Here is an 18,012-nt window from a genome sequence, read left to right on the forward strand (position 1 = left end):
TTATACATACATGTATATTTACACACACATACATACATATGTATACATATTCTCTTTCAGATTTTTCCATTATATGTTCTTATGAAATATTGAGTATTGATCCCTGTGCTATACAGTAGATCCTTGGCATTCACCTAGCTTATATTTAGTAGTGTGTGCGTTATTCCTAATTTACCTCTCCCACTCACCCACTATCCCCTTTGGTAACCATAAGTTTATTTCCTGTCTCTGAACCTATTTCTGTTTTGTATCATTCATATCATGTTTTGAGATTCCACATATAAGTGATGTCATATGATATTTGTCCTCTGTCTGACTTCACTTAGTATGATAATCCCTAGGTCCATCCATGATGCTGAAATTGGCATTATTTCATTCTTTTTTATAGCTGAGTAATTCAGCTAGATATACTACATCTTCTTTATCCATTCACCTGTCAGTGGACATACAGGTTGCATAAACTTGTTTTATGTCTCTGAGTCTGTGGAAAGTTACTACAGCATCAATGGAAAACTAATACAGACATTGTCTAGGGAATCTCAGAAAGGTGGTGATATTCTCAGAGGAGATCTTGGGGAATGGGGGCATTCTTTCTGTTTCACTGAAATGGAGAAGGAGAGGGATTAGAAAAATCAGAAGACACTGTTGATGGAGAAAAGGAGACCATTCTGAGGGGCCGGTGTTAAGGTTTGTCACAGAAAGGCAGAAACTGAAAGTAGTAACTTGAGAATTGCGTTTGAAGAAACCCAGGGCTCGCAAAAGATTTGACCCTTAGCCTTGACCCCGGTGGTCCTGAGCGTCTCATCTTTTAGACAAGTGAAAACAAACTCACCTAACTGGGAAGGTGCCGGGATGAGCCCTAAACAGAAATGAGATAAAATCCTTTGATCGACATCATTTTCTCTAATAGTAACTGTTTATTAGAATAATGCCCCCAAAGATGTCTATGACCTAATCATCCCAGAATCTGTGAATATGTTTTTGCCTTTTGTGGCAAAAGGGATTTTGTAGATGTGATTAAACTAAGGATATCGAGATGGAGAAAGTAGCCTGGATTATCCAAGTCGGCCCCAAGTAAGCACAAGGGTCTTTATAAGAGAGAGAAGTGGGGATGGAGAGGAGGGGGGGAGAAGGGGGAAGGAAGGGGAGAACTGGAAGCTGCTATGCTTCGAAGATGGAACAAAAGTCCAGGAGCCAAGAAACACAGGCAGCTTTCAGAAGCCAGAAAAGGCAAGAGAACAGATTTCCCCCGGAGCCTCCAGAGGGAACACAGCCTTGCCGACACCTTGATGTTAGCCCAGTGAGACCCATTTCAGACTTCTGACCTGCAGAACTGAAGGACAATAAATCTGTGCTGCTTTAAGCACTAAGTTTGTAGTAATATGTTACAGCAGCAATAAGAAACTGGTACAGTAACCTAAAATAGCAGTGGGGTATTCCAGTGGGGAGTGAGCCACAGCCCCCAGTGGTAAAGTTTTCTCTGAAAAGACTCTTAAACGAACCTTTGAAAAATGTTAGCTAGTTCACCTACTCAACCACTGCTTTTCCATGCAGATAGTTTGGTATAAATCTTATTTTCAATCAGTTCACTCTGAGCATTATCACATACTACCCACTGGCAGATTAATTCACAGTTAATTAACTCATTTAACTGTTATGACAACACTATGACACAGATGGCATCATCCCATTTGATGGATGACATAACTGAGGCTCAGATAACAATAATCATAGGTAATTAATATTGAGCACTGACTCTGAGCTAGGTATTACACTAAGCATTTTTATCTGCATTAACTAATTTAATTCTCCCAACAGTCCTGTTCCCATTTACAGATGAGGAAACTGAGGCAGGAAGTCTCAGTAACTCTTCACAATCCCTGCAAGTAATGAGTGGCAGGTCTGAGACTGGAACCTCAGTCTCTCAGGCGCCAAGATCAAGGTCACACCCCACAACCTCTCATCACTGTCTGCATCATTACCGCCAACAACCAAGACCTCTGGGATGGAGCGCAGACCTGCCCTTCTCTCTCTCCGAGTCCCCTTCAGGGTCCTGCCGGGTAAGGCAGCAGTGGCTGTCTGCCGAGCCACATGGCAGGTTCAAAGATGACCTCATGGCTGGAGCTCCAAGTGGCAACCGGTCCTTTGGAAGGGCCTCCCTGGCCCTGTTTACTAGCAACAGCGAAGATAGCCTCCACTCTCTCATTGGCACTTCCGCACCCTCTTTTTCTGACCCTCCTGACTTATTCCCACGTGTTACAAACAGAGGAGTCCTCCAGAGTTTCCCTAAAAACAGGGAGTCCTAGGAAAGGACTCTCTCAAATGCACATGCTAAAAACCTAAAAACCAGAGGCCGCTAGTCCCGTCCCAGCGAAAGCATCAGAGACTCCTGTGCCCTCGGCTGCTCTCAAACAGCGGCTCAGCCCTGAGCCCCAGCGTGTCCCCCTCACTGCCCACCCAGCCTCACGCCCAGAGCCCCTGCAGGCCAGCGTTGACCCTCCTGGTGCTCCCTCACCACCTGTCTCTGCCCCTCCTTCATTCCCGCCCCTCCTCACTCCTTGCCTTCTCTTAGGCCCCCACCAGAGCTGATTCTAGGAAAAATGGGGGATTTCTTTCTAGAACCTTCAATGATCCTCTTCTTCCTTCTCTATCTTTCAAGAAGCAATCTTTGGGGTTTCCCTGGTGGCTCAGTGGTAATGAATCTGCCTGCCGATGCAGGCAGCACAGGCACGGGTTCGATCCCTGATCTGGGAAGATCCCACATGTCATGGAGCAAGGAAGCCCATGGGCCACAACTACTGAGCCTGAGCCCCAGAGCCAGGGAGCTGCAGCTACTGAAGCCTGAATGCCTAGAGTCCACGCTCCACAACAAGAGAAGCCAACAGTGAGAAGTTCGTGCACCACAGCTAGAGTAGGCCCTGCTCTCCCCAACTAGAAAAAAGCCCTTACAGCAACAAAGACCCAGCACAGCCCCAAATAAATAAATTTTAAAAAGAAGAAGAAGCAATGTTTGGTTCCCTCTTCTTTAAGTCTTCAGCCTCATTTCAACTACCTCTTGTTGAACAGAGATATGTGGTGACGGTGGAGCTCAGAGCATGGCAGCCATCTGAGGGGATCTCCGAGGTGGGCTCTGCACCTCTGGTCAGTGAGCTCCAGCCTCAGTGCCTCCAGGGGCACTGGATTCTAGAGCCAGGGACCCTGGATTCTTAGAGAAGAGCGGCCTGCCTGAATTCTATTGGCAGCAAAAAAAAAAAAAAAGGCAGGGGCAGATGGGGAAACAGAGGTGAAGAACCACAGATATCTATCTGCAGTCTCAACAGGGAATTCCAAGGGATTGAGCTTCCGGGTTTGAAAGGAAACTTTCCAGACCATAAACCCATCTTGGAACAGCAATATGATTTTCTGAGGCTGTCCAGTTGGAAGCAGGCAGGGAGAACTGTGCAGGCGTGCTCCTGAGTACAAAATTGCAGTTAAATACATGCGGATCATCTGCCAGCCTCAGGTATCCACTCAGAGCCTAGCTTCCTCAGTTGGAGAGGAGGTGACTGTGTTCCTAGAAAAAAATTCCTTGCTCTTCTGGAGAGTCAGGTCATGGAACTAGTCTTAAGATGCCTGGAACGGTTGTAAGCACTTGAATTTAATCCTCACTGCCCTGTAGGTATGATCATCCCATTAGACAGATGAAGAAAGTGAGGCACAGAGTAGTTGGGTAACTCCAAGGTTACCAACCTGTAAGCTCCGCTCACAGCCAGGGTCTGAACCTCAGCAGGCCAACCCAGAGTCTCTGGTCTTGACCATGCCCCCCCACGCCCACCCCCCTGCAGCCTTTTGCTGGTCTCTTGGCTGCCCCGCTGCTGGAAGCCAATTAAATGCACTTGGTGCAGACACGGCCCAGCTCCCTGATTTATGACTATGTGGAACTCGGTCATTTCGGGTTTGCTCAGGGCCAGGAGTGTATTCCCGAGGGGTTATCTTCCTGTGAGTCCAGTCCCGGAGACCTTAACGAGAGGGGTGGGGGTGTTCCCTCATTTTTTCTCTCCTCTCTCCATACTATCCTGGGGGTTTCTAGCAATGACCACAAATGCCCTCACCTTTCTTTCCTTTCTCCACCACGTAAGGAAGCTGGAGCTTTAGCTCCATAGAAAACCAAGAACAAAATGCTGATGACACAGGCATGAAAAGACCAAGCCCGCCGAGGTGGGGAGTCGGAATCGATCCGCTCGCCAGCCGAACGGGAATCGCCGCAGATCCGCGCTCCTTAAGTCTGCCTTTTCCGGGGTTCGGCGGAGCCCGGGTCCGGGCGTCCCGGCGGCGAGGCACAGCGCCCCCACGGGACCCCACGGGGTGGCTACCGCGCTGTGCGCCCGGCGGCGCGGGGAGCGCGCGCGGAGCTCGCCCGGCCGCGGCGGCCCGACTGCCCCCAGCCTGGGGTCCCGCAGTGCCGCCGTCGCTCTCGGGCTCTGCCTGCCCGGAGGGGTCGGGAGCCACGAGCCTGGGGCTAGAGGTGGTGGTCTGGGGGCGCCGAGCGGCGGAGGCCGGGGCGCCAGCCTGGGGGCAGCGCCCGCGTGCGTGGGTGCCTAAGCCCTGCCTATCTGTCCGTCTGTCGGTCGGTAGGGGTCGGTCGGTCGTCCGCGCCTCGGGGCCGCGGGGCGAGGCAGGGGCCCCGGGGAGAGCGCGCCCCGCTCACCTGCAGCCGCCGCTGCAGCCGCCGCTGCCGCCGCCGCCGCCGCCGGCGCCTAGGAAGCGAGACAGGGGCGCAGCCGCCCGGGTCTTCCTCGCTGGCCTTGTCGCCGCTCCGAGAGCCACGGCTCTCCTCGGGGAGACCGCTCGTGGGAGCCGGGGAAGAAGCCCGAGGCGCTGCCGCTGTCTCCTCCTTGGCCGCTTCCTCCAAGTCCCATCCCAGAGCGCTCCCTTCGCTCGCTGGCTGCCGGGACGGCTCGGGGCCAGCGCGGGCGGGCGGGGGAGGCGGCGCCGCCGAGGGTGGGAAGAGGGCCGGCGGGAGGAGGGGTGTCCTCTTTGGGGACGGGGCGGGCGCGGAGAGGGAGCGGCGCGAGGACCGCCCCACTCCGAAGGCAGCCCCGGGAACCGGGCGCCCTGGCCGCGCGTCCTGCCTGCTGCCACCTCGCTCTGCGCGAGCCCAGGGGAGGATCTGACTCCCGGGGTCTGGAGCCGCGGGCTCGGGAACAACTAGGAGCTTTGGGGGCTTGGCTGGGGGGGGGGGGGCGGGGGGCGGGGGGGGGCGTGGGGGCTGGGGCGGTGCGATGGAGAGCATCTCCTGGAGGAAGGCAGACGTGATAGGGTCCCGTGTCCTGAACCGAGGGGCATGATCGGTCGTTCGTCGACGACGATGAAGTAGAAAGTGGCGAGAATTGGGGTAATTGGTGACAAGTGCCAGGAGCTGTCTTGGCAGTGCCCAGAGCACCGCTGCCAGTTCCTATTAAAAGAGCGTCCACTGGCAGGGACCAGGCCCCCGGGTTGGGGTGGCGGGGGAGTCAGGATGCCAGGAGGGAAGGGAAACAGGTTCCCACCCTGAAGGAGCAGAGAAGGTCTGATCTAGGCCAGACTTTTGAAATTATAGGCAAAGATGTTTGCAGTTTGGTAAAGTGAGGGGAACAGGACCTTCGAGGTCCCCCGGGGGATTTTGGAGGGATGCAGGAGACAGGGCTGGTCAGTGGCAGGGAAAGGGTCTGGCACCGCCAGTCTGCCAGCTCTCCCTGCTTCTGGCCAGCTCTCCCTGCTTCTGGCCAGCTGGGGTGAGTGGGGGTCTATACAACAAGCTAGTGTGTTAGTTGTCCCGACTCTTTTCGACCCCGTGGACTGGAGCCTGTCAGGCTCCTCTGTCCATGGAATTCTCCAGGCAAGCATACTGGAGTGGGTTGCCATTTCCTTCTCCAGGGGATCTTCCCAACCCAGGGATCGAACCTGGGTCTCCCGACTTGCAGGCAGTCTTTACTGTCTGAGCCACCAGGGAAGCCAACAGGCCAGGGCATCTTCTAATAATCACACCAAAATTATAACCCCAAACCATTAACCCAGCCACTCAGTTCAGGTTTTAACAAGCTATGGGGGAGAGGTAGTAGTATTAACAAGTTTCAAAACGTCTGGTGCTAGAGTCTGATCATTTAAGTACTCTTAGCTGCCTGACACCGAGCCATCACTCTTATTTGATGATTTGGTTTCTGGAATATGAATTAAAAAACAGGTACAAAAGCAATTCTTCAGGAAAGCTCCAGATGGGTAATTAAAATTCTAGCCATAAGGCAAGGGGTCAACATACTCAAGCCATCGAGGCAGCTCAGTGGTGTCATGAAGCCAAGAAAGAACACTGGATTTCTGTTCCCTTACCCTGTACCTTAGGCACACTGGGCACTCTTGCCTGCACTGATCAGAAATAGTTTCTTTGTATGTCTTTGGGAGGAGGTAGGTGGAGGTCGGAAAGCAGAGGAAAGCCTTCAGGAAATGTTTGGTCTCTGAAGTCTTGGATCCCACAAATGAAAATTCTTCCTGAGTCTGAGCCAGTGAAAATCCCTTAGGAGCTGGGGAAGTTGAGTTACAGTTTATGGAAACTTACAGTTTAAATGCGTTGCCTTATTCCAAGACACCAGTATGATCCAGTAACTTACCAGGGAAACAATAGCAATTCCAAAATCCTTCCAAATGTTAACGAATTGTAATTTAGTAAAAGACTTCAGTGATTCTGGTATATGCCAACTAAGATGGATGTTTTGCCCCAGGGAGTTCTATAAGAATTCCCCAGAAGTCTCTGTACAAAGTATGCGTAGGGCCAAGTCAAATAGGTCAGTGAGCTGTTCTACCTTGTGAAATGATCTTCAGGTCTGCCAGAAAAAAAAAAAAAAAAGGAGAAGCAAAAGTGAGTTCAGTATCCTGAAATATCGTCAGAATAAAACAATGGTGTTCGTTTCTCAGTTACCTTTGGGGGTGAATGCAATTTGACAATAATAAAGGCTGCTAGGCAAAGTCCAAACTTGCCTTTTCTCCCAGAGGCTCTACTACTGGCTTAGTGCAGAGAGCCTTATTCATAAAAAGTATGGGGCTATGATTCCAGGTCTTACCTGGGCACTCACACAAGCAGACAGGAACGGGGGTGTGTAGGATCTCTGGTCTCTTGAGTTAGTTAGAATCTGTAATTGTTGAAACGACTTACCCCTTGATAGCTATACTGGGTTCAACTCACTTCTCTGTCTCTGGCAGGGGGGTCTATTGTAGAGTAAGGATGGGGGTGGGAGGGCAGTCGTTTGACCCAGACCTCACGTTCATGAAGAGCCTCAAATACAAACTTTGCCCGTTTCATTTGTTCCTTGTAAACAGTAGAACTTTTTGTTTTACGTTGCATTAGAATCCTTCCTAGAGGGCAGATTAAAATAAGACTACCAAACAGAAGAGGACCAGCACATAAGCAAAACAAAGAGCAGACAGGTTGGCTCACAGAACTCGCAGCCTAAAATAAATCTTGTACTGATTTTTTTTTCCTTATTGATAATAGAAACATCGCTTTTGTTGACAAGATAGAGCCATACCAGGCAAGCTCTGCAGAACACGAAGAGGAACCTAGAACTGCGATGTCACCTCACTTGCCCTGTGTTTCTCTAGGAGACTGTTGATGGGTGTGTGTGCTCAGTCATGTCGAACTCTTCACGACCGCATGGACTGTAGCATGCCAGGCTCCTCTGTCCATGCAATCTTCCAGGCAAGAATGCTGGAGTGCTTTGCCAATCCCTCCTCCAATGGACGACGTTTTGTCAGAACCCTCCACTATGACACATCCGTCTTGAGTGGTCCTGCATGGCATGGCTCATAGCTTCACTGAGTTATGCAAGCCCCTTTGCCATGACAAAGCTGTGATCCACGAAGGGGCCTGATGTGTGAGTCCTGTGTAAACTGGTGGAGGTCGTCCCCATCCCACTCAAGTAGAAGGGCAGGACGTCTCACCTGGAGAGGAGCCTTCCCTCCTTTGGGCCACCTGCCGACTGGTCAGAGTAGGAGAGAAGGGAGAGAGCGGAGCACTGCAGACGCAGTGGCTGGGTTTCCACTCCAGCGTTGGGTGAGCCACTCTCACACCTGGCGGGGGGTGGTGGAGCGGGGGGGTGCCTTCCTTCCAGATGCCCCTCAACGTGGACAGCAGGTTCCATGTCAGAGGGTCCCCTTGAGGACAGGCTGGCTAATGGCACCATCACCCCAAGTGAAATGATTTCTAAATAAACATATCCCACCTTGGAAAGTGGACTCCAATGAGTTGCTGTGACCTTGAACTTGGACCAGGGGCTCCAGAAGGCAGGGACCAGGCCCTCTTTAGCTTGTTTACCATCTTCCCTAGGCCATGCTGTGGAAGAGACTGGGCTGCTATGGCTTTAACCTGAAGTTTAGAGTAGTCTTTTGTGAAATTGGGCTGATAAGGCTGCTTATCAAAAATGAGATAGGAAGATGGACTATCTCTGGACTGGGGAGCCTTAAAACTTGGGCAAGATTGAGTGGAAATCTGACTTGTGTTCTTGGATACTGACAAGGCTGAAATGTTGCCCGTCTCCCTGGAGACTAGTTTCCACTTTTGAAGTGGAGGATGGACCTGCTGTGCGTGGAACCATCTCTCGGCAACACAGATTGCTGCCTCTTTCCTCCTGAAGCCCAGGAATTGGCACAAAGCAGTCTGCTATTAGAAGCCAATAGCCTCGTGTCTGTGACACTCAGCTAACTGCCTTCTCACCTTTTGCCATTGCTGAGTCTCTGTCTGCATTGGTTGCCTGGTGTTAAATCAGACTGCAGGAGACTTGGGCAATGAGGATGTGTATCTGTCCTATAAAATCCTCCAGCATGCTGGCAGAACTCAATAAACTCAAGAATAACAAAAATATCAGAAGTCAGAACTTTTCTACTTTCTGTCTTTCTGGAGAAAATAACTGGGACACAGTTATTACCGGCGTCCAACAGAAGGGGAAACACTACAGATGGTCCAGTGGAAAGAATAAGGAATAAGGCAGTGAACTCCTGAGAGCCACAATAAATCATATGATGGAGAAAAATAAGATGTAATGCAATAAAGTGAACAATATTTTGTTGGTAGAGCACACTCTGAAAAGAAGCAATGGAAATGTCTTGTCTCATTTAAAGCAAGAATTGACAAAGCAATTCCCAAGTACAGAAAGTGCCAGAACATTACTGGCTACATGAACACTATCTGTGAACAAAAAGATGTTGAAAAGAAGATGCAATAACCAAAGTGCAAAGGAACTGAAATTTTCTTTTAGTTAAAGCAAAAGTTCTAAGACAGCTCGGCATTCTGGCCAGGCCTAATGAGAGGGCACAGACCAACACTGCTTCACCACTAACTCCAGACTACCACGGAGCAGAGAATACGTTAGACAAATTTCTGAAAATCAGTCAGTGTACCACACCACATCAACAGAATAAAAGACCAAAACCACACGATCTCAGTAGATGCTGGGAAAGTGTTTGATAGAATTCAACACTCCTTCATGATAGAAACACCCAACAAACTAGAAGTATATGGAGACTTCTTCGATCTAGTAAAGAACATCTGCAAAAAATCCACAACTAACATACTGAAAACTTTTCCTCTGGGATAGGAACAAGACAAAGACATGCTGTCTCACCACTTCTGTTCAGCACTAGACTAGATGTTCTAGCCAAGGCAAGAGAATGCAATAAAAGGTACCCAGCTTGGAAAGAAAAAAGTAAGACTATATTTGCAGAAGACATGATCTGGTAGGTGGTAGTGGTTTAGTCGCTCAGTTGTGTCCGACTCTTTTGTGACTTCATGCACTGTAGCCCACCAGGCTCTTCTGTCCATGGAATTCTCTAGGCAAGAATACTGGAGTGGGTTGCCATTTCCTCTCCAGGGGCTCTTCCCGACCCAGGAACTGAACCCGTGTCTCCTGCATTGGTGGGTGGATTCTTTACCAATAAGCCACCAGGGAAGCCCAATCTGGTAGGTAGAAATCCTAAAGAATCTACTAAAAAAGTATTAGAGCTAAGGAAGTAGTTCAGCAAGGCTGCAGGATACAAGATCAATAGACAAAAACCAATTATATTTCTATGCAATCTGAAAATGAAATTAAAACAATTCCATTGAAAATAGCATCAAAAAGAATAAGTCACTTAGAAAAGGATTTAACAAAAGAAGTACAAAACCTATACTCTGAAAATTACAAAATATTGTTGAAAGAAATTGAAAGGATATTAAACAAGTGGGAAGACATCCCATATTCATAGATTGAAAACTCTGGTATTGTTTAGATGGAATATTCCCTTAACTGACCTACAGAATCAACACAATCCTTATCAAAAATCCCAGCTGGCTTTCTTTACAGAAATTAATGAGCTGATGCCAAAGTTCATATGGAAATTCAAGGGACCCAGAGTCGCCAAAATAATCTTGAAAGAGAACAAAGCAGGAGCGTCCACGATCCCTAATTTCAAAACTCACTACAAAGCTGCAGTAATCAAAGGAACGCAGTACTTGCATAAAACAGACATAAAATCAACTGAACTAGAATTGAGAGTTTAAAAATAAGCCTTCACATTCACAGGTCATTGATTTTCAACAAAGGTGCCAAGACCATTTAATGGGGGAAAGAATTTCAACTGGTGCTGGAACAACTGGATAGACACACGGATAAGAATTAACTTGGACCCTGACCTCATACCACATACAAAAATTGATTCAAAATGGATCAAAGACATAATAGCTAAAGCTATTAACCTCTCAGAAGAAAACACTGAAGTAAATCCTCATGACCTTGTATTAGGCAATGCTTTCTTGGATATGACTTTGAAAGCACAATGACAAAAGGAAAATAGTTAAATTGGTGTTGATCAGAATTAAAAATTTTGTACCTCAATGGACACTGTCAAGAAAAGACTGGGGGAAATTTTTTGAAAAGAATGAAGGAAAATTTTTTGTTAATCATAGACTGATAAGAGACTTGTATATAGAATAGTAAAGGACTCTAAATTAAATTCAACAACTTACGTGAATAAATAGACAAGGTTTCTGAATAAACATTTCTACAAAGAAGATATTCAGATAACCAATAAGCAAGTGAAAAGATGCTTAACAATATTTGCCATCACAGAAATGCAAATCAAAACCACAAGAGACATCAAAAGAAAACCAATGACCCAATCAAAGAATGGGTGAAAGATCTAAATAGACATTTCTCCAAAGATGACATACGGATGGCCAAAAAGCACATGAAAAGATGCTCAACATCATTAATTACTAGAGAAATCCAAACCAAAACTACAATGAAGTGTCACCTCACACTGGTCAGAATGAAAACGAAAGCGAAAGCGAAATTCACTTAGTCATGTCCAACTCTTTGTGACCCCATAGAATAGTCCATGGAGTTCTCTCCAGGCCAGAATACTGGAGCAGGTAGCCATTCCCTTCTCCAGGGGATCGCAGGGATCGAACCCAGGTCTCCAGCATTGCAGGTGGATTCTGTACCAGCTGAGGCGCCAGGGAACCACTGGGTTGCTAGAGAAACCCCTAGATTTGTTTTCATCAGTCAGAATGGCCATCATCAAAAAATCCACAACCAATAAATGCTGAGAGGGTGTGGAGAAAAAAGAACACTCTTCCACTGTAGGTGGGAATGTAAATGGATACAGCCACTATGGAGAACAGTGTGGAGATTCCTTAAAAAACTAAAAATAGAACTACCATACAACCCAGCAATCCTGCTGCTGGGCATATACCCTGAAAAAAAGCATAATCCAAAAATACACATGCACCCCAGTGTTCATTGAAGCACTATTTACCATAGCCAGGACATGGAAACAACCTAAAGGTCTATCAACAGATGAATGGATAAAAAAGGCATGGTGCATATATATAATGGAATATTCAGTTCAGTTCAGTTCAGTCGCTCAGTCGTGTCCGACTCTTTTCGACCCCATGAATTGCAGCACGCCAGGCCTCCCTGTCCATCACCAACTCCCGGAGTTCACTCAAACTCACATGCAAATATTACTTAGCCATAAAAAGGGATGAAATTGGGTCATTTGTAGTGATGTAGATGGACCTAGAGTCTGTCACACAGAATGAATTAAGTCAGAAAAGCAAATATTGTATATTAATGCATACATGTGAAATCTAAAAAAATGATGCAGATGAACCTATACAAGGTTCAGATGGTGATGATGATGCAGGTTCAGATGATGCAGATGAACCTATTCCTGCCGTACAGGAATAGAGGCATGGACACAGAGAACAAACATATGGATGCAGGACATGGACACAGAGAACAAACATATGGATGCAGGAGGGGAGGACAAATTGGGAGATTAGGACTGACATATATACCCTACCATGTGTAAAACAGCTAGTGGAAAGCCTCTACACAGCACAGGGAGCTCAAGTCAGTGCTCTGTGATGACCTAGGGGGTGGGAGGGGCGCTGAGGGAGGGGATACATGTATACACGTGTACACGATTCACCTTGCTGTACAGCAGAAACTAACACAACACTGCAAAGCAATTATACTCTAATTAAAAGAAAGAAACACAAAGGATTTCCCTAATGATCCAGTGGTGAAGACTCTGTGCTTCTACTGCAGGGGGCACAGGTTCAACTCCTGGCCTGGGAACTAAGATCTCAAATGCCACGCAGTGCAGTCAAAAAACAAAAGTGAAAAACCAAACTACAAGACATCACTTCACACCCATGAGGATGACTGTTATAAAAAAAAAAAGATGAGCAAAAACAAGTGTTGGCAAGGATGTGGACGAACTGGTACCCTAGTAACACTGCTGGTAAAAACATGAAATGGAGCAAGCACTGTGGGAAACAATTTGGCAGCTTCTCCAAAAATTAAGCATATAGTTACTGTAAGATCCAGCAATTCTACTCCTAGGTATGTAGGAGAGAGAAAGCATATGTCTATACAGAATCTTGTACACACATGTTCCTAGCAGCATTATTCATAATAGCCAAAAAGTGAGAACAGCCTTCATGTGCACCAACTGATGAATGGATAACTAAAATGGAACATTATTTGGCAATAAACAGGACTGAGATGCTGATATGTGCTACCACGATGGATACATCTAGAAAACAGCATAGCTAAGTGAGAGCTAGATCACCCAAAACTGCACGCTGTATGATTCCATGTCCAGAACAGGGAAAATCCATCAAAACAGAAAGTAAATTAGTGGTTGCCTTGAGGTGAGAAGTTTGGGGGAAGAAAGGGGAGTGATTCTTTATACATGAGAAGTTTCTCTGAAGGGTAATGGGAATGTTCTAAAGTTGATTGTAGCGATGGTTGCATGACTGGATAATATTAAGAAATCATTAAGTCGTGCAATTCTATGGCATGTGAACTGCATCTTAATAAAGTGTGGGTTTATGGGGAGATGGTAGGTTTTAATTCTGGGTCCTCACATAAACACGTTTTCATCTCTTTTTGAAACAGACTGCTCCTCTTCCATGTTTGCACACCCCTCTCGGAAAGCTCTCCCTCCTGGAAGCAGGTCTGTCGCACATGGGCAGGAAGGGCCTCTTGCCCCGTTCCTCAGCTCCTATTCCTGTGTTCTCACACACCGGTGCTGGAGTCTGGACTCCTTCTCTGATTACTGTTTTCCACCGCAGGGCTTGCCAGCTGGCGGGGACTTCTGGGCTAGTGTTTGTGGTCCCCGCCACAGGGAAACGCACAAGGCTTTCCTGATGGGATCTTGAGACTACTCTTGTAAAGGCCGAAAGACAAACATGCTCTATCACTCACAGGCCTTCAGGGGTTTTATTTAAATCTGAAGTGCCCAGGAAGTAGAACGTATCAGCTGGACTTGAGTTGCAAGTTGGCTGTTTGGAATTTTCCCTCATGTCCCCAAGTCCTCAGAGTTCCAGAGGGTCTCAGACTTGGTTATTCATTGTTCCAACAATACACTAATCTACTAGGAAAGAGAAAGGAGCAAGTTCAAGGGAGCCACACATCTAGTGATTTAATGTTTCATTCAGAGCCCTCCTGCATTAAATTCACACAAAAGAACTCGATCACAAGCATAGAGCTAAGAATGCCATTTCCCCTTTGAATGTGAACTGCAGCAGGGCGTCATCTATCCCCTCATCTCAGCTGTCCTTTAATCTTTCTTGAGAGATCAGTCCTTCTATTTCTGTGTTGCTGGGTTTTGCCCATCACCTCTACGACTTCTAGAGGTTGAGATGCCACCCCACTCCCAACCCACAGTAAACACACTGGTAGGGTCTGTGGAGAGACCTCTCTTTGTTCCCTCCTACTGTCTACAGGAATGAGGTCTTTTTATTCCCCCAGGGGTCTTTTCTGGAAAAAAGTAGTCTCTGTGGAGCTTGCTGCTGCTGCTGCTAAGTCGCTTCAGTCATGTCCGACCCTGTGCGACCCCATAGACGGCAGCCCACCAGGCTCCCCGGTCCCTGGGACTCTCCAGACAAGAACCCTGGAGTGGGTTGCCATTTCCTTCTCCAATGCATGAAAGTGAAAAGTCAAAGTGAAGTTGCTCAGTCCTGTCCGACTCTTAGTGACCCCATGGACTGCAGCCCACCAGGCTCCTCCATCCATGGGATTTTCCAGGTGGAGCTTGAGTCCCCCTGAATTGTTAAGAATTTGTCACAATCACCATGGGTGGGGTTACAGATGGTTTTACTTGCTCTCCTATGCTTATTCTATTCTTATTCTAGTGACTATGTTTGAGCTTCTTCTATCTGCCAAACAAATGCCAGGCGCTGGGGACAGAACACTAAGGAACATAGACACAGTTTCTAATCTACTGGGAGAGGACAGATGAGAAAGGTGACAGGAACCAGAATGTAAGGTGTGCCTTGACTGGGATGCTATGGTATGTTATGTATGAAAGTGAAAGTCCCTCAGTCGTGTCTGACTCTTTGCGACCCCATGGACTATACAGTCCATGGAATTCTCCAGGCCAGAATACTGGAGTGGGTAGCCTTTCCCTTCTCCAGGGGATCTTCCCAACCCAGGGATCGAACCCAGGTCTCCAACATTGCAGGCAATTCTTTACCAGCTGAGTCACCAGGGAAGCCCAAGAATACTGGAGTGGGTAGCTCACCCTTCTCCAGTGGGTCTTCCCAGCCCAGGAATTGAACCGGGGTCTCCTGCATTGCACACGATTTCTTTACCAACTGAGCTATCAGGGATGCCCATGTTATGCTATGGCAGAACAGAAAACGAATCCCTCCCAGACTAGAGGGTCACTGAAGGCTTCTAGAAGGCAGTGACATTCAAGATGAGACCCAAAGGATAAATTATTGGTTTTATTTTCTATTTTTTCTTGCAATATATTACTTATACAATTTTCTTTCCGCCTTGTGGGATCTTCCTTGAGCTGGGCCACTGCAGTGAAAGTGCTAAATCCTGACCACTGGACCACCAGGAAACTCCCTTATGTAATTTTATTTTTAAATGCACAAGTTTACTGATGTCAGAGTCAGGCCTGGATTCACTCCTAAGATGTTCAAGGAAGCTGGTTCTCAGGGACACAGATGATTTAGTGTATTAACCTCACAGGGCGGAGGAAAACCTAGAGTTTCGTGGGAGAGGGCTATATTCTCCCTCTGTTTGGCAAATGTGGAAACAGACCCTGTGAGAGAGGTTTTCTGGGGCAGGCAGGGAAGGAAAGAGAGTTGGGTCTCAAGGCCCCCGTTATTCCTCCAAGATACTGTAAACACATTACATCACTAATCTACTCACTTATGCTTGGAACGTTATTGCACACAGTCGTCTTGAAAGATAAATCAGTCCAGGAACTTCCCCGGTGGTCCAGTGGTTGAGAATTCACCTGCCAGTGCTCGCTTGGGCAGCACATAGACTAAAATTGGAACGATACAGAGATTAGCATGGCCCCTGTGCAAGGATGACATGCAAATTCATGATGCGTTCCATATTTTTAATAGATCACCAATGGGAATTTGCTGGCTCAGGAAACTCAAATGGGCTCTGTATCAACCTAGAGGGGCGGGATGGGGAGGGAGGTGGAAGGGAGGTTCAAAAGGGAGGGGGTATATGTATACCGATGACTGATTCATGTTGAGGTTTGATAGAAAACAACAAAATTCTGTAAAGCAATTATCCTTCAATAAAAAAAAAAAAGAATTCATCTGCCAATGCAGGGGACATGGGTTAGATCCCTGGTCCAGGTAGACTCCACATGCCGAGAAGCAACTAAGCCAGACACAGCTACTGAAGACTGTGCTCCTAGAACCTGTACTCTGCAACAAGAGGGGCCACGACAATGTGAGGCCAACTCACTGCAACTAGAGAAAGCCCATGCACAGCAACGAAGACGCAGCCAAAGAAGAAGTTAAAAAAAAGATAAACTAGTGCATTTTAAAGTGTGTCTAATGTTCTCAAAAGGAAATCGCTCACTTAAAACAATTAACTGCTCCCAAAGGCCCACCTCAGTTGATCTTTCTTCCTATCTGAACACTTTCCTTATGATAAGAATTAAAAGCTGATACTCACAGAACATGCTTAAGCCTGGTTAAATAGAAAATTGACAGCTTTGTGTAATACAAACCTCAAGTAAAAAAATCCACCCCAAGTTTACAAACTTTATATGGCTTTACATGACTTGCCTTCCTTCTTGTAATGTCTTCATTCCAGTTAGTAGCAATCAACCTTGTTAGTAAGAACCGAGAGGGTTAGTACAGAATTGAGATTCTTGATGTCTCAAAGATATGAAATAGATGCTTAGATGGACTCAACTGGACTCAACTGGCAACAAAATCCTGACTCTGCCACGTACTGTGGAAACTTGGGATCAGTTATTTTCCTTTAAAAGTCTGTTTCTCCATCTGTAAGATGAGGATAAACAGTAACTGTAAAGTGCTTAGCAGCATGGCTGGCACATAGAAAGGTTCAGGGAGTAGTCAATGTCATTCTGCCAGATGAGGTAGAAGCCACAGGTCTGGGGGCTGATTAGGGAGAAAGGGACAGGCAAAGAGGCCCTGTGATCTCAAGTTGGGGGTGACAGGAATGATGGGGAGACCACTAGCAGATACAGGGGTCAATATGAGCAGATTTGGGGGAAGAGGAAACAATGCTTCATCTCAGGCACAGTAAATATTTGATGTCGTGATGTCATTAAGAGAAGACTGGGAGTGTTGATAAAAGCAGGGTTGGCGCTGCCATTATTATTTATTGCAGGGGACCATATGCAGGAATATGCAGAAGACCCAGGTTCGATCCCTGGGTTGGGAAGATCCTCTAGAGCAGGGAATGGCAATCTACTCTTGCGTGGAGAATCCCAAGGACAAAGGAGCCTGGTGGGCCGTAGTCCACAGGGTCGCAAAGAGTCGGACATGACTGAGAGACTAACACTAATCTGCAGGAAAGAAAGATTTAATTTAAAAGACATAACATGACTGCAGCAACAAAAGATGCTTGCTTCCTGGAAGAAAAGCTATGAAAAACCTAGACAGCGTTGTATTAAAAAGCAGAGACGTCACTTTGCTGACAAAGGTCCATATAGTCAAAGCTATGGTTTTTCCAGTGGTCATGTATGGATGTTAGAGTTGAACCATAAAGGTTGAGCGCTGAAGAACTTATGTTTTTTAACAGTGGTGCTGGAGAAGACTCTTGAGAGTCGCTTGGACAGCAAGGAAATCAAACCAGTCAGTTTTAAAGGAAATCAACCCTGAATATTCACTGGAAGGACTGGATGCTGAAGCTGAAGCTCCAATACTTTGGCCACATGACCTGAAGACCTGATTCATTGGAAAAGACCTTGATGCTGGGAAAGATTAAAGGCAAAAGGGGACGGGGATGATAGAGGACGAGATGGTTGGTTGGCATCCCTGACTCAATGGACGTGAGTTTGAGCAAGCTCCAGGAGATAGTGAAGGACAGGGAAGCCTGGCATGCTGCAGTCCATGAGGTTGCAAAGAGTTGGACACGACTTAGCAACTGAACCAATGTTTAAAAGAACTAAAGAAATTATCTTGCGAAAGTAAAATAGTTAAATAAAGACACATTTGTTTAGCTA

The 18,012-nt window shown here is 46.9% G+C and overlaps 1 protein-coding gene, 1 long non-coding RNA gene and 1 other non-coding gene across 4 annotated transcripts in view; 1 reads left to right on the forward strand and 2 right to left on the reverse strand.

The window, feature by feature from the left end:
* The window catches only part of MATN2 (matrilin 2), a 173,129-nt gene extending 168,184 nt beyond the window's left edge, over window positions 1-4,945 (reverse strand). The window contains exon 1 of one of the 2 annotated variants that reach the window (XM_027561473.1): window positions 4,688-4,945. The gene's annotated coding sequence lies outside the window, so the exon portion shown is untranslated. The remainder of the gene's footprint in view (window positions 1-4,687) is intronic. The other variant, XM_027561472.1, reaches the window with a different exon arrangement.
* A 1,710-nt stretch (window positions 4,946-6,655) lies between these two features.
* Window positions 6,656-15,894, reverse strand: LOC113904392. Its single transcript, XR_003514501.1, has 2 exons — window positions 15,720-15,894; window positions 6,656-6,836 (listed from the first exon to the last, which is right to left on the reverse strand). It is a non-coding gene; the product is annotated as an uncharacterized LOC113904392 (long non-coding RNA).
* Window positions 15,814-15,917, forward strand: LOC113904534. Its single transcript, XR_003514554.1, has one exon. It is a non-coding gene; the product is annotated as a U6 spliceosomal RNA (small nuclear RNA).
* The last annotated feature ends 2,095 nt before the right edge of the window (window positions 15,918-18,012 follow it).

Source organism: Bos indicus x Bos taurus, chromosome 14 (genome assembly GCF_003369695.1).
Source record: "Bos indicus x Bos taurus breed Angus x Brahman F1 hybrid chromosome 14, Bos_hybrid_MaternalHap_v2.0, whole genome shotgun sequence".
NCBI lineage: Eukaryota > Metazoa > Chordata > Mammalia > Artiodactyla > Bovidae > Bos > Bos indicus x Bos taurus.